At 48.4% G+C, this 19,958-nt stretch overlaps 1 long non-coding RNA gene across 1 annotated transcript; it reads right to left on the minus strand.

The window, feature by feature from the left end:
- Positions 1–6,662: 6,662 nt before the first annotated feature.
- Positions 6,663–18,087, minus strand: LOC311423417. The gene is made up of 2 exons (XR_014685707.1): positions 18,038–18,087; positions 6,663–7,416 (listed from the first exon to the last, which is right to left on the minus strand). It is a non-coding gene; the product is annotated as an uncharacterized lncRNA (long non-coding RNA).
- Between the last annotated feature and the right edge of the window lie 1,871 nt (positions 18,088–19,958).

A 19,958-nucleotide genomic window follows, 5' to 3' on the forward strand; every position in this document is an offset into this window, starting at 1 on the left:
GGCCAAGGGACAGCCGTGGTTCAACCCCTGCGGAGCGTGGTGCTCGCCCCGGGGCCCAGTGCAAGGCGAGATCGCCTTGTGCTGTTTCATGTTGAAGCCCGGGAACGCTTGGCAGCCACAGTGGCAAGGGTGGGATGACAATTGGAATAGAAAAGAAAAGAAATTTCTCTGCCAGCCCCTTCCTCGCTCTCTTTGGTGCATCGTGCAGCTGGGCTCCTCTCGTAAACTCCCGCGATTGTGCAACTTCCCCGTGCAACGCCTCGCCTCCGCGCTGCTACCTCATCTTCTGCCTGCTCGCAGCCTTTCAGAGGAGATCAAAGATTTATCTGTGGGGTGCCTGCAGGTGGGAAGTTATCCCTCTTAGGTGAAACCATTCATTTTATTCACTGCGTACAGAAGAACAACCCTCGCAGCGCACACGAGACAGAGACGTGAGAGCTGAGGATGCGACACGAGCAGGGAAGGGCTGTGATGGGATGAGGGCAGCGACTAAAGGCTCAGTGCAAGAAACGACTTTTGAAAAAAAAGGTTCTGAGAAACAGAAACGATGACTCCATAAAGCCTCAAACACCCTGCCAGATGATGCTGCCTTGTTCAGAAACATAAGAACTGACTGTTCCCTTTGGGCCACAGACAAGAGGAGTCAGTATTTAGACCATTTATGGGCCATAGCGGGTCAGCGGAGATATGAAGTCTGTGGATTCGTTGAATTCCCTCGTTGCCACAGCCCCACATTTGCAATTACAGATTCATGAGGCTCCGCTCCCTGCCTGCTGCGGAGCGCTGCCTGCAAACACGTGGCAGGAGGAGAGCCGCTCGCCCTCCTGTGCCATGCCGGGCACTGGGGACGGGTGCTTGTGACAACAGGACACCAGAAATCAACCAAAATCCGGTGCTGGAAGCTGCAGTCATCACAAAACTTTAACGCACGCCTCCCCGGGCGAGCCGCCACAGAAGCAGTTTGCGTGTAGGGAAAGCCTATGGTATTTTTATGTCCTGACAAATTTTCATTCCTTTGGCACAGAAAGAGAAACAGCGTCCTCCCCTCAAATTAGGCAATTATCATTGTTTATTTCAAGTTTTAAACTACTGGCTCATAAAAGCAAAGCAACCAAGAGCGGAGAGGCACGTCTGAGCCGAGCGCGCTGCAAGGCGGCACAACCGCCAGCTGCAGCAGTCGTGGAGCTGGGGCTGGGGGTGTCCCCATGCCCCCCACCTCTTCCCAGGCCTGGACCCACTCCCATGGGGCTGGAAGATGTGGGGGCTCCTTGCAGATGCCCGGTGGCAGCCCCCGGTGTGCCCATCGCAGGAGGGTCCCGCTGCCCATGAGGGTTGGCCACTCAGCCACCCCAAATCAGGGTCTGTGTTCCCACCTCCTGCTCGGCAGCAGGGACCAGCTGGCATCTCTGTGACAAAGGAATTGATATCAGGGTCCCTCCTCATTGCCCTGAACAAATTTCAGCTTCCCAGAAGCTTCCCCAGGACCCTTGGCCAGGCCGAGCAGCATCCCCAGGGCTCCATCTGCCAACACCCACGCAGGAGACATCCCAGATTCTGCTCATGTCTGTACCACCTCACCAATTTCAGCACTTAGGTCAAGGAACAGAACTTGGCCGGCCCTAGACATTTAATAATCAGTGCCATGATGAAGCCTTTGCCTGCCTGAAGCAGAAAAATTAGACTAAAGAAATCCAAGCCAGCCACCTACTGCTCCTCCTTGGAAATTCATAGAAGCATCTTTGGTCTGATCTTTGTTTCTGACAAAAAAATGGCGTGAGAAATACTAGCGATAAAATACAGTGGATACTTTGTTAGAGAAAAAAATCATAAATCAGTATGAGAAGCACACTTGAAGCAGTATTTTAGAGGAATATGTCAGATACACTGGCCAGCCATTAAATTTCACAGGTTCAGTTTAAGAACTTCAGGAGATTGCTGGCATTGCCTGAAAGGGAGAGGAAAATTATAAACACATGTTTCGGGCTCCAAGTGAGATGCAGAAATCTGGAGGATAATCCTTATTGCTATTCAAGATAGAACCGAAGAGCCACAATAAAGAATTCCCTTCACCTGCCTGCGGAATGACTGACTGTAATCTTTAATGCCAGCGAGATGAAAACCATTTCTTTCGGGTGAGCGGCCCTGATAGTTTATGACGACGTGGGTATTGCTCAGACCTCATCTGGCCTTCTTCAGCCCACACTTCCAGCCGATCTCCTCCTGCACCGCTAGTCTGCAATGTTGCATAATTGATCCCGTGGCTGCGAAGGCAGATCCTGCACCCCGAGGGATCCCTGGTGGGAGATGTGTGCCGTGGGGGGACAACTTCTGGTGATGCCTCTCCCCCAGGAGGAACGGGGCATGGTGTGGTGTCGGTGGGCTGAAGGCTGCTTTGGGGAGCAGAAGAGATGCTTCCTGTGGGATGCAGAGGAGATGGAGTCTTTGGAAAGCTTTGGAAGTGAAATCAGGCACAAGGAGGTGGGACCCAGACTGGATGGGGTCATTTTGGCTGCTGGGACAGGCTCACATCCAGATTAAACGGAGGGAGGCCAGGATGTGGTCCCGAAACCCAGCTGGAACCCCGGAGCTCTGCTTGGAAATCAGCATCTTGCCCAGGCTGCGTGGAAGCAAAGCACTCGAAACCCAAGAGCGGCCGTGTAGACGCAGTGGAAAAGCCAAGGAGCACCGTCTGCACGGGCTGCGGAGCTGGGAGCCTCTGGATCCAGGCAGATTGTTACTATACTTCAGATTATATAAATAACTCGCTGAATAAAACCACATGTGACCACATTCTGTTCTCCATCCCTCAGTGCTCTGCCGACAGCACACAGGCTTTTGCAACACTTGTTTACTAGGGAGACTGTATATAAAGTGAAAATAATTTGCTAGGTCTTATGTTTCCACTTTAATTCTCAGTGTATAAAAAAAACCTGTGAATTTGCTAATGGGCTTTGAAAATGTATTTTTAAAGCTAGGGCAGCATGAGTCGGTGAGTTGTTACAAAGGATTACAGAAGGAACAAGGTTTGCTAAAAAAATTATTCCCCTGAGAAAATCCGTAACAGCTGAAAGGCCAGGGCCTGTTTCTTTCCAAGAAAATAAACACACTTCTGCAACCAAAATCAAGTTTCGTTTCAGGTATGAAGCTAGCTTGTTTGTTCTTTAGTGTTTATGTACTCCCCATAGGCTTTGGTGTTTAGCTTAACGTGTTTGAAGGCCAAACACACACTCAAAAATTCCCTCTACAAAGGAAGATTCCTGTTGCATCTTTAAAGCACACTTTTGGACAGAGATAAATGGCTACGAGCTTTGGGAACGTTAGAGCCAGATGGTCAATTGAGATCTCTTTGTACGTTTCTGTATTTCACTCCAGAGTTGATCTTGCATAAAAAATATTTTTTTAGCATTTGCTATGACTTGCAGACTGGGGGAAACCTTCTGGAGCAGAAGGATTTGCAAATGCTCCGTGCTGAGGGGTCACAAACCTTCTGCTCACTCTTTCCTGGTCATTAAAGTCTACACACTTTGGGGGTTTTCCTACCGGGGTAATTGAGAGCTTGTGATTTGCTGGATATTTTCAGTTAAACAATGCCCATGTGCGCTGAGAATAGGTGAACCTGGTGTGAGCACTGCGCTTTTCCAGATAGTTTCTGATGATTTCATATTCCCAGCCTAAGCCTTCTGCGAGTTGGTGAACACGTTCTGAAATTCTCCGCAAACATTTGCAGACTCTTCATCCAACAGACAGGAGTAAGAGTGGGAAGGCAAGAAGAGATGATCAGAATCATCATTTTACAAGTTAATTGTACGAGAAGCAAAGCACGGGGTGGACTTTCAGCCACACTAAGCTGGCATGTCTCCTGGCTTTGGAGGGTTTTACCAGCTTCCCTCTCAGTGGCCACCTCTATTTCTGGTCTGGGGAACATCCTTGATTTTCTGTATTGCTTTAATTACAAATAGCTTGATTTGCTTTGGAAAGGAGCACACCGGTCCAGCAGATGCAGGCTGTGGTTGGCACTAAATGTGGCTAAGATTAACATTTTTTTTAGGACTGCCAACTCCAAATGGACGCAGTGAAGACCAGCAACCAGCACTGACTTTTAACAACCAGCGACCAGTGGTGGGAGGACATATGGAGGCAGTGTGGCTCAGCTTGAAATAAACCCTGGAGGTGTCAGGGCAGAGGGATAAGGACTGTGCTGGCAGCGGGAAGGTGGAAAAGATGAAATTCTGGATGTTGGGGAAACAAACAACGCTGCCAGCCTGGATGTGCGTGTGAGCCTCGTGTCTCTACTCCAGCCTAAGGACCCTAAGACGCTTCATGCTAGTTGACTAACAGATGCTGGCTTGTTTTGAAAAGGCCAACCCGTGTTGCTGCAAAACAGCTGCTGGCTGCATGGCTCCCAGGAGGGCCACATCTCCAGCAGGGAGCCAGGCTCCTTTGAACCCAGCTGCAGGAGCCAGGGTGAGAAGCAGAGGACAAAATCAGGAATCTGGGCGTGGGGTTTGACTCCCAAGGGACTACAGCAAGGCTGCACGTCCAGCAGGAGAGCGGAGGGATCCACGGGATGTGCCAGCAGCCGGGCACTTGGCCGGGCAGAGCCACCTCCCTGGGGAGCATGGCTTTATAAAATACTTCCCGCAAGGCAGCGTGGTTTCCTGGCCAGGGACCGTGCTGCTCCCAGGGCTGTGCCTTGTCCTGTCCCTCCTGCGAGACGTGGCTGGGGTCACGGGGGGACTGTGCTGCCCGTCCCCAGCACCGCCGCCACGTCTCCGCCGGGTCCTGTGGCCCTGGGGAACGCGGGGGACACGCTGTGGCATCTGCCCTGCCTCGGAGCAGCTTTTGGAGACCCAAGCAGCAGTGGACATGTTTAAAGCGTTGTAAATTATCTTGCAAACAGTTCCATTGAGCATGGGCAGCGGTGCTCGTATGGAGGAGCAATGGCTAAGTTTAAACATCTGGTTCTGTGAATTCCTATATTGTAATAAAATAAGTCTTCCCACAGATTTCACGTCATCTTTGTCTGGGCATCACTGAACTGTGAAGGGAGAAACTTTTTTGTGGTTTTCAGAGGAACAAAGAGACAATATGCATCTGGTGAGGTGTCTTGGCAGCCTCCTACACCGAGCCTGCATCTTGAGCTGGCAGCATGGCCCCATGTCATGGGATGATAACTGCTGACCCGCATCACCAAAACAGCACAGCCTGGAGGGATCCTGGGTCTCAAGGGCTGCGGAGTGCCAGCTGACCTCGCTGCAGCCCACGGAGACCAAGAACAGCAGCCCTTGCCCAGCGAGATGCACCAGGACAATGCCTGCAATCTGGATCCCACCTTTTTGGCCCCCGTTCAAATGCAAGGGCAATGAAGAACATCCAAAAACTGGGTAAAAACTCTAAGGCTTTAATCAAGTCCAGAAAGGACCATTCTGCTTGCCCAGCGCCCTGCCTGTTGCAGCCTCCAGCCCCTTCTGGCAGCACTGAGTCCGGCAGCGAGGGCACATGGAGCTCCACCACCACCCTGCCTTGCCTGCAGGTATTTCTGCCTTGGCAGAACTATTGATTTGTCATCCAGATGGTCTTCAGCCTTTCCCTTTGGTACTAGAGCAGCTAGGAGCATCTGATGGCTTTCAGTGGATGAAAGATGGGTGGATTTGGGGGTGATGCTCAGCCTCCCATTGCCAGTGCTTGCCTTCACCCAGGGGAGGGCAGCTGCTGAATGTCCCTGAGGCTGCCAGGCAGCAGCTACCCACAGGCTTTATCCAGATGCTCATCCTTTTTTGAAGATCTTTCCTACAAAAGAGGAAAGAGAGCAGGTGGTTAAGCAGAGGGAGTGGGCACAGAAACCTGCTGGGAGATGAACAGTGCAAGCTGCATTGCATTAGGTTTTACATCAAACCTCGGGCTGTTTTCATCCCATGGGAACAGACCCAGGGCTGTGTGCTGCCAGACCTGGGGAGCAGCTCGTGCCTGAACTGGGCTGCTGCCTGTGCCCATCCTAACCTGATGATCTTTGCCTTTGATCATTGCCTCCAGACGTCACAATGGCCAAGCTGGCTGGCAGGATCCCCTGCATGCTGACCTCCTTTGCAGACAGGTGACTTTTCATCATCAGCAAAATAAGAGAGAGCCCCCTTCTCCTCCTCAGCTGGACGATTCTGGGAAATGCAGCCTGTAACACATCACACCCACTCTGTTTACTTGGAGGCAGGCGTGTTTAAGAGACCCCGGACTTATCCTAAGTCCACCACTTATATGGAGAAGAAAGGCCCCCAAGTCTGCTGAAAGTCAGCAGGGACATTTGGCTGCAGCCACCCCTTGTGGGTGATTAATGCCTGATGGGGGAACACAATTGCAAATGGGACAAACTCAGCCATTAACGAGCTTGGATGAAGTTGGTTTGACGAAGCCTGAGCATTTCGAGGAGGGGAATGTGACCCCACTCCCCAGCCTCGCCCTGCCCAAAGCTTCCCTGCTCCTCTTGCCTGGTAAATGCTCGCATGCGTCACCCTTGGGGCGAGCAGAGAGACCGCAACCATCAATCTTCAGGACCCATTTTTCAGTGGGACGAGGTTCCATTTAGTCCACCAACTTGCCAGTCTGTTTGGGAAAAGGGATTTCACTCCTTTGTTTCTTTTTGTCAGGATGGATTTACTGATCCCGAGCATGTTCCTCACACTTTATTTAGGGCTTAATGTGCATCATTTACATCGCCGAGCTGTCACCAGCCTGTCTGAGCTATACAGGCAGACAGGCAATGCATTTCCCTTGCCCCATTGCTCTCCCTGCCAGATGTGGAGTCTGTGAGGAGAAAACAGCAAGGAGATCCCTGGATAGACAAAATTTGCCTCTTGGGGGACTCTTGCTTATTCTCCTCTGTACAGGGGACAGGCTCAGCATGGATATTTTCCTACATTCCCACCAACAGGTTACCTGCAGCCTTCAGTGCTGCAGGAGACAACTTGATATTCTCATTAACGGGTGCCAGGCAATGGCTGTTGAGCCTAGCGAAAGCTTGCCTCTTCCTGCATCTTTACAGAAGATCCCAGATGCTGATACGTGTTCACTGGATAGCTCACATCTGCATACAATTTAAGAATTCTTTCCCGAATTACGGGAGTTACAGAAATTCCAAGTAATTAGAGAGGGTGCTTAGAAAAATAAGATTGGCATCTAATATGTAATGAAAAGGGGCAGAAGATGGGGCTGGGAAGCTCACGAGGCTCTTGAAACCCTTTATAAGAGCTAAAAAATGACCAAATCTGATGAGGACTCAATTTCACCAGTGGGCCCCCTCTCCTTTTGCCCCCAGTGAGGGATCTGCTCTCCTGTCTTCTCCAGCGCTGGCTGATGGAGGCAGCTGATGGAGTCTTTCCATGGCTGTGCGTGTAGACACAGGTGTTTGACACCTGTTTCTCTCTGGAAAAAAAAAAAAAAAAAAAAAAAAAAAAAAAAACATCATTTTTTTTATAGCCTCATCCCAATGGGATGTCTACTTTTAGACATGCAGCTCTACAAGCGGGCTGCTCGTGTTGGAGCTGTTTGCAGGCAGCTCGTGGCAGTGCCCCAGATGAGGCAGCAGCTTGCTTTCGGCACCCTGGCTCCTGATGTTCCAGATTTACAAGTGAGACAGTTGCGTGGGAGCACCCTGCAGCTGGCACAGCTGCCTTCCCCAGGGCTGACAAGAATTATACATTTTGTTGGTTATTTCCTATGAGAAAAACTTCCTCCTCTCCTTCAGGAATCAGTCCCTGCTCAGGACCTTCCTCGCTCTTGCACCTTTGCTAACAGCAGCATCTTCACGTGCTCCAGCCCAAGTATCTCCCTCTGTAGCCACAAGCCATGCTAATTCAGCAGTTTGCTTCACCACCTCGTGCACAGCATGATGAACAGAGACAGAGATCCCAAATCTTTCCACCTCCATCTCCACTCTCCATCCTTACAGAATCTGCAGCTTCTCCCAGGTCTTCCAGAACTGAGCTGCCGACCTCTGGGAGCCTTGAAAGCAAAAGGAACAAGCACCGCTGTGTGATCAATCCCTGATGATAACACAGAAGGGAAAACAGGCAGGATTTACATTCTGTCCCTTACGAATGGTTTGGCTGATATATTAGAAGCCGGATGGAGCATAAAAATGGAATTTATTCAAATTAAATGCTTGCAAATGTCATACTACGTTGAGCCAGAAAATCTTCCTACACGCAACAAACTGCATTTCTGCCTCCAGAAAGCATGCAATTTTACCTGCCACTTCCGACAAATGACATCCTCGTCCTGGACTTCTGATTGCAAAACTAAAGAACAAACAGCACCGCCTTGTCGCAGTGCCAGGATCTATCCAGAAAGATTTAAGAAAGGCAACATATATTTCTCAAATTAATTGAATGAACACTGTTTCTTTCCAGGTGAATAGCAAAATTATCTGCAGATGTGACTTTAACAGCAGTTGCTAACATTTAACATTTGCCCCGCAGCTCAAAATCACTAACTCATGAAGTGAAAGGGAAGAGTCATGCCGTTTTAGAGGAGGCTGGTGACTAGTGGGTGCTGACACGGGCATGCCTCAGCAAGAACAGATTATGATGTGGAGGATCTCCCTTCCAGAGGGCAGATCCCTTTCAAGGCTTTTTGGAAAAGGACCCTGAATCAGAGATTCCCGCAGAGCCTCAGGGCTGCAGAAGAGGTGCTGCACTGAATGCTTTCAGGCACAAGCAAGCTGTGCTGAGCCACCCCAGCAGTGTCACTCCTGACCCAGCTCCCCACCATGAGCAGCACCTTCCCAACCCTGGCTGGAGGGTGCCTAACGCATTTTCCTCTCATCTGATGACGAGAGGGGAAAAAAAAATAAATAATCACATTGCTTCAGAGAGCATTATAACTGCGAACTATTCATTCATTTTTTAAAGTGTGTTCATAGGGCAGGTACGAGCTGGAAATTCTTAACAAGTGACAAAACCACCAAGATCAAACAAGCAAAGCCTGAGGATGCAGTTGTTCATGGACTGGAAGCACACTGAGGGGTGCACAGGAGTGTGCTGGGCCCACCAAACCCAGTCTGCCCACGGCTGCTCCCCAGACCTCTCCCCCAGCCCCCAGCAGGGTCAGCTCTGCACCGACAGCAATCAGCACAGCCCTTGGCATCCTCTCACCCTGCCCCTCTTCAGACAGCATGCCCTGCAGCCCTGAAGACGCTGTGCAGTGGCCAGCTCATATTTCTGAAGATTTCCAGCGTGGAGAGCAGAGCTTAGCACCCCAGGCCTGATCAGTCCCTGGAGCCCAGATAGGGCAACGGCTCCCATCCAAGAAGGACTTATTTTAAGCACATGACCGGCCTGACTTGAGATAACTGGATTATCTTTCTGCCTGCTGCTAAATATATGTTAACGTTAAGCATTTTTGGGCTAGGGCACAGCACTTAGCACCTTGGTTGTGCTCGCCGTGGGAGGTGCATGGGCTGGGGCTCAGGTGGACACTGGGGCACCCAGCAGCTATCATCACACGTTCCCCTCCATGCTGAGCCTGCTTAAATCAATGGCTTGTAAACGCAAAGCTCCATCTCCAGTTACTGTTCCTCTGCATCAGCCAGTCCCCTGCTCTACATGAGATATGTTTCGAATGATAGCATTTGTCTTTAATAAATGGTCACTCCATAAACCGCCTCCTATGGGAAACCTGGGATGTATAAGTAAAACCTGATGTTCCCATTTCATTATAATGCATTCACTCTAAGATGAATACCAACTCATCCTCTGTTTAATATCAGCCTAAGGTGTGCAGTGGTTTTGTATTACTATTTATGAAATTCATATAGCTGGGCTTAATCTGTTTCAGATCCCATGGCTGTAGCAGTATCAGCATCAGCTTCACCTGAAACAGGGATGTTCACCTTTGCTGAAGCCCATGGCATCACTAACATTCAGAGGGGACAAGGAGCCAAGCTCTCTGCAACACCACGGAAAGTCCGACAGTAGGATTTAAGTTTTTTACCAAACATTTGCCTCTGAATACCTTCTGGCCTGCTTTATTTTTAAGGCCAAATCTGTCTGTTCTTGTCCATACTCTAAAAAGGAATCTGCGATGCATAAACAGCTTTCATACTACTTATAACAGTAACTCTGCGTGCCATACTCACGCATGTACTGTAATCCTATAACCAGACTACCACATTGCAGGCACCAACACTCAAATTCTCCCTGCTTTCCTACATGCAAGCCCTAAACACACCATGCTGTACACATACAGCTCATATCTTGGCACGTCAACAGCAAAAATCATCATAACTAAACAACAGAATTTCTCAGCCCTTCAGTAGACATTTACAGCACCACGTTAAAATATTGCTCATCGAGTACAAAACTCATCCAGAGGATAACAAAGTGGCACAGGTAGTCAGCATATTCGCATCCTTCTTTGGCTTAAACAAATGTAAAGCACACACTAAGCCGTCCCTCAAATCCAAGCTTCTTGTTTCATAGCCATCAGTCATGTTGCAGTGCTGCATCACTCAGATATTTCCAACAAAAGCAATGAGATAATCTCTGTCCCATGAGAACTGCCTCGCTGGTATCTCCTGTGGCTTAAAAGGGGAAGCAGAACTCGACTTAATCCCCTGCTAATCTGTGCAGAGATGGCTTTTCTGACTCAGTCTCACTAGGGACTGAAGGTCCCTCCAATAACCTCATAAGGTTGAGAAATTAGGTTCAGGGAGTCACTGCCGATTCGTGCCACTGCTGGAGAACAAAACGGAGAAGAAATATATATTTTAGCTGGATTGCTTCTCTTCCCCCTTTTTTTCCAGGGCTATATAGACAAGTATCACCACAGCGGAGTAAATGAATGAAACCACAGAGCAATTAGTTGAATTTTCCAGCCCTGAAGATGTCCAGATTGGGTTTAGGCCAGCTTTAGCAAGACCTCAGATTCAGCGGCATGCTAGAGCAGACAGATTCGCATCTGCGGGGGGTGACGCTGTCGTGTTGGATCCCCAGGACCCCCCAGGGCTCTCAGCGCCTCTACCCCTTGGCTCCTGGTCCTGAGGGCCCCCGGCAAGGACGAGCTTTTTAGGACGAGGCCTTTACGAGCTCTCCCCACCAGCAGCCTTAGGTGCTGGGCAGACCTGCTGTGAGCCAGAAGATGGCTGCTCAGCGTTTCCTCGGCAGGGAAAGTTGTTTGAAGCTTCGACGTGGTTACTCACAGGACTGGCTTGTTTCACGACGCCACGATCAGAACCTATAGTTTACAAGTTCGTAGCAAATGCCCTTTCAGGATGGAAAAAAAAAAAAAAAAGGGCTGACCCATTTGAGTTCCATCTGTTGGAGTTTATAACTGTTCTCCTTATAATTGCCAACAGACAATGTGAATTGCAATTAGCTAATTGCTTGCTAACTTTCCGTTCTAATAATAGTCATGTTCCAGAGTTATACAAGCTTGGAGACTGCTGCTGTTCCCTTGCAACTGGCAATAATAAATAATACCGTATTCCCTCAGCATTGCCCTTTCTTCCAAGTTTCATCCCCATGCAAATTGCTCCAGCATGTACTAATCCCTGACGGGATGGCAGAGGCATCAACAGCATTTATTTGGAGTTCATTGCGCTCGGCGTGTTCAACACTTGCACGATGATGTGGCACCGGGAAGCTGCCGCTCCTGTGCTCCGCTTGTCCCTTGCACATGGCAAACGCAGCGGGCTGGGGAGATGCCACGCTGTGGAGGGTGCTCCATGTCCCTGGAAACTCAGCCCTTTTGTCAATATGTGCTTGGTTTCATTTTTTTTGTCGGTTTGTTGGTTTTTTTTTTGTGTGTTGGGTTTTGTTTTTGTTTTTGTTATTTTGCTTTCCCTTTACAGGATCAGATGTGGCCCTGGCCCCTGTAGTGACATGCTTTATTACCAGTAGCTTCAATAATGTCAGCACAGACCTAAACTGGAGCTTTTAGAGAACACACGCTCCCCAGTAACAGAACAAGCTGTACAATGTCACTGCTGCGAGCTGCAGTGATAAGGAGGGGCTTGGATCCCAGCAGGGTTTCTGATGGGGACAGAAGTCAGGTTGGGTGCCGAGCCCAAGCCTTCCCAAGGCGCCGGGAGGGGGGATGCAGGGAACTCCCTTCCGAGTGGCTGAACTCTTTTGCACCCTCCTCCAGGCTTTCTAATCTCCGGCGTGTTACTGTTGTGCAGATGCGGCTAATTGAGAAGCAAAGCAACAGCCTGATCCAGTGAAATCAAGGCAAGCCAATGAAATGAGCAATAGCATTCCCTGGCGCTCAAGAAACTACTGAACGCAAACCTGCCAGCAAAATGACATCTCCAGAGCTTACAGACTAATCTTATTAAACTCAACCAAAAAGCCTTTTAGAGTTGGGGGAGCAGTGTCCAGCAAAAGCTGGTCTGGATTATTCCCCTGGTGCCTCTGCATTTTTTCCACGCTGTTGGCTCCCCATTGCCTCAGGTCGGGGACGCAGGACCCCCCAGCCATTATGACATACAAGGCACATGGGGAAGGGTCACCATCTGACCAGGACCCCCTGCTCCAAGGGGCCCTGCCCTCCTGAAGTCATGCGTGCTGCAGATGTGATGAACACACATGGCAGCCTCGGATGGTTTCAGGTTCCTCATTAGCAGAACAGCTCGGTCTCTGTCTTCGATGTTCTCCCAGCCTCCTGCTCCAGGCACATCAGCTGCAGGCTCTTTGGGTTCCAGAATTCCTTCAGATTCTTCCTCTTTTGTGCACAACAATCTGGACTTTTCCATCCCTTACTTCTCTCCTCCCTTGCTTCTGACATTTGACTCACGGATAGATTTATTAAGTTTAAAAGCAGTCCTTGTGCAAGCCACAAGAGCATGTTCCCCACTCCACAGCCTCATCTCCTCTTTTCCACTTGCACAACCTGCTCTGACCCTCTTCCCAGTGTTTTGGTACAGAGGTATCAAAATCATGCCATGAAACAGAGTTATCCCAGGCAAAACCACACCAGGCGATCTCTGCTTTGCTTTGCGTAACAACATGGTGATTTCTTGGGGGAGGAAAGCTCTGCGTACTGGCCAGGACAAACGAGGATTCCTCTTTCAACCTTTTTCCCCTTTCTCAGCCTTGTTCCCAGGAGAAATTTCTGGATTTTTCAGGTTCTTACTCCCCTGTGCACCATACCCACAGATACCCAGCTTCACCCACCACAGCTCTGCACCTTTCTCTCAGTGAAACTCTTCTGCCCCTATTCCCCTGCCCTCCAAAAATTACTGCTAAACAGAGGCTGATTTGCAATGCCCAGAAATGAGTGAAAATTGCAAGGTTCCTCAGGCAAGAATCGTCATAGAGCCAATTACAAACTGTTGCAAAAAAAAAGGTCATACATGGCAAATGAGCCCCATTTTTGAATGGCAAGGATACTCTCTTACTGCAACAGGAGGAAAGTCAGACCGTTTTTATCTTCAGAGTGTGTAAATCAAGGATGCTTTTACAAGTCTTGATGGGCCAGTCTCTGATTTTCTGTTTTGTTTTCAGCTCTGTTTAAATTTCTTAGCCATTTCAGTTTCTTGGTGAGGAGAGAAAGATGGTCGAACCTCTTTCAAGGGTAACGTATAAAGGATGGAACTGAACCATGTTGTTTCTCAGACACCTGGCAGAATGAAAATCATAGGATTTATTCCAGAATTCCAATTTCTCCTGCACTGAACGGAGCCACCCTTTTGTTTCTAAAACAGAGATGCACTGTTTCTGCCAGTGAAGGCAAGAAATAAAGCTGTGGTCGTTGCTGTCCTCTCCCCCTAGTTCAGGTGCACAAAGCAGGAGCTGCCTTCCCTTCCTCAAACTAAGTAGCAGGACACAATGAGCTGGAGGAATCCAGCCAAAGGAACAGCTTTGCTTACTTCTGCTTTGGCTTCTTCCTCGAATGTTTTTTTCCTCAGCACTGGCTGATGGATTTCAGACCGAGGGAACATTAGGAAACGAAACGGAGAAGGCTGTGACACACTGCGCGCGGTGCCAAGGAATGGCAGTGACGCACGGCAGCTGGTGGGGTCCCTGGCACGCACCTCACCACGGGACCCCGGCCGGTCCCAAACTGCTTTCAGTCGCTGCCTTCCAGCCCCAACGGGGGCTTCTCTACGCACATCAGCAGCTGGGGCATCAGCAGCTGAGGGCAATCACCTGCTGCTGCTCCGCACCTCCCGCGGATGTGCCACGGCCCCGGGTTATGTCAAGAGGACTCTGGCAGGGTTTGCGGCATCTTCAGAAACCTTCCCCTTGAAAGCCAAGAAAATAAAAGGGGATCAACAGGAAAACAGTCGGGGCCTTGCACAGCACAGTTTGTTCCCGGAGCTGGCGGCGCTTTGCGGAGAACAGCATTACTTTTGGAGCAGAGAAGCAGGCAGGATCACAGAGTCAGGAACGAATGAGGCATTATCAGACCATGTCGATAGCATCCCCTCCGCTGTGCCATGGAGGTCACATCGGTTACTCCCCACAGTCACTGCCAGGTACCCTCTGAAATGAAGCCCTAAGGTTTGACCAGCTTGAATTCATCTCCTAACCTCAGGAGAAAAGAGAAGAGGTCCTATTACGCTCAGCACAAAGTTGAATCTGGTCTCTGGCTGACAAGTGGCTATGGACTATACACAAAAATGCTCTAAAGCTGACTGCACCAAATGTTTCTTCTCCACCTAACGCAGTTGTTTGGGATTCAGTTAGAAACAAAACTGCATCTTGTAGTTTTTAATAAAGCTCTTGGCGAACAGTTCAAACACTGGAGGGAGGAAGCAGGAGAGAGAGGTTGAATTTATGGGAGCGGGAGGAGATCATTTGCTTTCTTAGGATTGGAAAAGATTAATAGTCTGCAAAGGCACTTGGATTCATTCCTCACATAGCAGAATGGTTAGGAGACTTACCGGCTTGATATTCTTCATTCTCCCTTCCCCAGGTGGCCTAGAGACTGTCTGGACTGCAGGAAAAAAGGAACAAGGAGCCATCCCGTATCAGCTCCCAGTGAGGAAGTAGCTGTGGTGCAGTAGGGAAGGAGGAAAACCAGACCTCACAGGGCTTGCTTTGCTGTGAAACTAAAGACCTGCTTACTATTCTCTGAGCTCAGGCCGAGGCGGAAGGCAACGATGACTGTGGAGGTGGCAGGGAGCACTGCACATGATGGTAGATTCATCCTACCAACACTTACCCATACCAGGGCCCAGCACCAACTGTTTCATAACAAGAATCTGAATTTATGGAAGCTTTCTCTCTCCTACCCCCAGTATTTTGCAATCGATACATAACACACCGAGGTGAATCCCAAAGCAAAGAAAATTTGAAGGAAAGAGTCAGGAATTTCCCAAGTTGTACTGAACAGCCTAAAGTTTTCCGATATCCCCAAAACAACAGAGTACAGCAGAGTGAAAAACAGATGAAAAACACAGTGGAAAAGAGATGAAAAGCCATTGGATGCACATGGGGAACCGCAGGACGTGACTTCAAGGCAAGCCAGAGGCTGTGTTGAAGAGGCAGTCTCCAGGGTTGTAAACTGACTTATTCATTACTTCCAGTCTTACAAATCTCATCAACCCTCTGGACCTTGGGATGACAGGCAGTCCTTTCCTCCCTGAGGCCCACGTTGAATGTGGTTGTCATGCACCGACCATGAGGTTGCATGCAGCTTGATACACTCAACAGCAAAGACAGGAGACCGCAAATAGAAGCCACTGGCCCTCTCCCCGTGTCTGAAGTAACAGACACCTCCCCAAAACCAAAGTTATTCTGGAAACTAGATGAGAGGACAGGCAGGGAAACTTGGTTTCCGCTCTTGGCTCACTGTTGTCCCAGTAACATCGGACAGATCTCCTAATTTCTCCATGCTGCTGTAACTGGGAAATTGGAAGCTAACACCCCTGTCTCTTGGCTGGGTACAAGTCCAGCACCGAATGCCTTCAAAACGTAACAGAAAGGAGTGTAGTTGGATACAGAAAATTGAACTTGTAATGGTATTTGTGAATGTATGTGGAGCTCCAGTTTGGGGGCAGGAGGCTGCAATGGTGCTTATAATGCTGGATTTTGAGGTGACAACTGCTTCCTAGAAGGCCACGATCAGCCTTATTTTTCAAATAATATTAGGAAATATAATGTTTGCTCTGTCTGAGAATGAATGAGGAACTTGAGCAGAACTGCTAAACATAAAAGTTCCTGGACATCTGGAAAGGATTAGTCAGGAAGGTGCTTGGGACAAGGAGTTCAGGCCAGTTCAAGAGACACCTACTGTAGATTTGTTTCCACAGAAGGAGGGAGGAGGAGTGAAAGGGCTGAGGGGAAAAGCAGGAAAGGGAGGATTGAAATAAAACCTACACAGGACTGGCAGATAAAGCAAGGGAGATGAGAACAGTCTGCACTCCGCTGAAGCGTGAAGTGCCGAACAGCCAGCCTTTGAGGGTCTGCTGAGCAGAAAGGGCAGGATGTAGCAACATGGGATAAACCACAGTGGCAAAGAACTGGCCAAAGAAATGTTTGTGTCCATCTTTGCAAGGCCAGACAATGCTCCCTGAGCTGAGCATTTCCTCGCTGCAGGAAAGCACATCCCTGCTTCACAGCCAGATGTGTTCCCATTCAACTCACGTCGATAGGATTAGCAGATTTTGCTCCCCTTAGAGCCTACCAACAACTCAACAGGGCAAATGCTGTGATAAAGTCAAGAGCACTAGAGAAACATTAAAGCGCAGACAGCCGAGTGCTAGGAACGAGAGCTGCACATTCAATTAATGTAGATGGGAGAATGTTTGTTTTATTTCTGAGTGGATAAGCACTCAAGCAGCCTCTGGGGCCCTGCAAAATCACAAAGGAGTTCTGCTCCAGGCCAAGATGAAAGTCACAAAGAATAAGCATGAAAACCACAGGGGCTTGTGAAACTCATGCTTGGTTTATTAAATGACTCACGAAGCTTTTTATCACATATTTCTGCCTCCGAGTAAAATCAAACTTAAATTCAGGTGCCAAATTCTTTACCTTTTTTCTAAATATGGAAATTCAGTTTTGAAATCTGTCTGAAAACACATGAGCTTAGGCTGGAGCAAAACTTTTGGGTTTCTTTTAGAAGTCTGGAGTTCTGAACCTGGCACTAAAAGTCTATATATTTGGTTCCAGCATAACCCTGGGCAAAGATGTTGGGAACCTGGAAAATCCAGAGATGAGCACTAACTGTTACCACTGTTTGGAGGATTGGGAGGGATATGATGAATGAGAGCTTTTTATTGTCAGTATGGTGGCAAGCTGGTCAGAATCATGGGAAGACAGTCATAAAGCACAACTGTACTCTATTGCGCGGTGGGAGAATAGGGTGATATAAATGTGTCAAAAATAAAATTACCCATAATTGGTCTCATTTCTAAAGCAGAAATGTGTAGAGACATCACTGCATAAGATGCTAACTTGCACCCTACATGAAAAAACAAACTAACCAGATAGAAGTCAGATGCTTTCCATAAATGTTTGTGGGTATTTAAATTTAGTAACTGATTTTAGTTTGTGCTTTCGCTGTAAGTTAAGAATAACTATTTTCAAACTATGTTAGTAGGAGGTAAAGCTGAAAATCAAAGCACGAGCTTTGTGTTTCCTGAAAATTTTACTTCAACAAGGTAGCTCCAGCTGCTAACTTGGTTTTATTGCATTCCTAAAAGACAGATCTCCATGCAGGAACACTTTAAGAGATCTGTTCCAAAAATAAAGGCACTCAGATTTGTTTTTATGGTGAGGTATATTTTATCAGTCAGTCTCATAGCTAGCAATGTCCTTGGCATTGCTGTTACCCACTGGCCTCCCTGGAGCATGGCACAGGCCCCTGTCCCCACACACAGCTTCCTCCAGCCCCTCTGTCTACCAGGTGAACGCTGCTGCTGTCCCAGCACTAAAACACTGACATTTTTCAGTGATGACAGCAGGCAGACCTGACTTGCAAATGCTGGGCCACGTCGCAGCTCCGTTTTGGAAAGTTCAGGTGCAGAAACAAATCCTGAGCAAGCCAGGGACCTTCAGGAACGAGCAAGAGAGATGCAGGGAGGAAGAGCAGCACCTACCTCGGTCTGTCCTGGCTTCTTGGAGCTGCAGGCTGGGACAGCACCACAAAATGACATCCAAACCGCCTGTCTGCAGGTGGCTAACTTCAGTGGGAGAGGTTCCAAGTATCTGAGGAAGAGGAGCGGCCTTCTCACTTGAGTGCTCTGAAGTTAAGCACTTGGATATGAAATACCCAAAATACCCACCCGGACTGTCGTCACAGTGGGACGCTTTGAACCTGCAGAGGTTCTCCAGCAAATACAGGCTGAAGGGAGGCTCGCACACACAAGGAATGACATTCTTGTTAACAACTGGGGATCTTGGCAGCTTTCCTGAACTGCAACGTACAGATCTTGAAACTGAGCAAAACTCACAGTTGTATCCAATTAGGGAGCCGTGATGCAGAGGTTCGTTTGTGCCCTTCCAGAACACTGCAGACAAACGCAACCGTTGACACGGCCTATCAGTCATAAACAGGCCTTTGTAATTAATCACACCAAAACTTCAATGAGTACCTCCTTCACCCCATTTCAGTGAGAGTCGGAGTCAGGTCATAGCGAGTTTTAATTCAGAAAGCTCTCTCAGCACTTTTAACAGGGCTGTTGTTAACCCAAAAGACAGATCCTAGAGGGCCGAACTCCCAGTAGAAGCAGAGGGGCCACCACTGAACTGTTCTGAAGACCTTCCAAAATTTAAATCCATTTATTCTTTAAGCAGCTGTAAGACAGACTGCCAGATAAGAGGGGTGTTGAAGGGCTGTATAGTGCGTGCTTATGTAAACACAACTTTGCCTCCACAAACACCACGATTTACTGTTTTCTGATGATGATACCTCAAGGCCCAAAGAGGTCGATACCCCAAGATTCACCCTATCTGTCTTTACCCCCTTCATGCTGTATGAAATGAACATAAGTCTATACAGCTGTTCCCTGTTAGTCTGCCTGCCGTCCTCTCTGGCTTTACACTCTGCCATTTTACAGTACAGTATTTTTTTGCATCCTATCTTCACTGAAATGTATCAGCATGGGATTTAGCTCAAATCATGGCAAAGGGACTAAGTTCAGAATACATCACTGTGCTTCAGAAGTGACAGTAACAAATGCAAACTAGCATCCACAAATCTCCAATTAAACTTCAGGCCTTTTCCTCAAACCATTTTAAGGATTTGGGTAAACTTCATTTTACTTTTTTTCATCTACTTTGTTACCTGGCATTGTAGGATGGGTTTGTTGGGAAGACAGATCACCTTGGCTCGTCCTTGTGTCATTAAGAAACTCAAGATGTTTATGGATGGCAGTCATAAGCTCAGAGCGCCCTTGGACAACAGACCAAAGACAAACTATCAGGATTGGTGACAATGACTGCAGCAGTACACACTAATCATGTGTGGAGACAGATGCGGTGTGTGAGCAGATCCACTGCTTCTGGCTGCCTGGTGGAGATGTGCAAAACAGAGGTGAGAAGAAAAATGCAGAAGTATGCACTGAAAGAATGTCAACAGACATGAAAACTGAAGTTTCTTTCTTCCCATCAAAATGCCTCCTGTAAGGCTGCAAATCACACAGCTTGGCAGCACAGTCCCAACACAGGCAATTCATCTTCCTTTCTGCCACAGGTTCTTAACTATCAGAAAAGGGACAGGGAGATGGATGGGAGAGATTGTTATTATCTTTGCTCTCTTCTGTATCACAACATACAACCTCGTTTGTCAGATGCATCTCAGACTGACAGCCTCTGCAGACACCGGCAGTCAGCTGTCACAGAAACAGCTAGGAGGTAATCTACATAAATCTACTGCAGCCTCTGTCATCCCACAGCAGACGCTCATCCTTTCCTTAAAATCAAAAGTCAGTGATGTCCCTAAGGAAGACGCATGGGCTGAACACTAACAGGAGGCACTAGCTAATAAAGTTTACCTACAGTACCTCATTGACTGGAACC

This window comes from Aythya ferina, assembly GCF_964211825.1.
Source record: "Aythya ferina genome assembly, chromosome: 24".
NCBI lineage: Eukaryota > Metazoa > Chordata > Aves > Anseriformes > Anatidae > Aythya > Aythya ferina.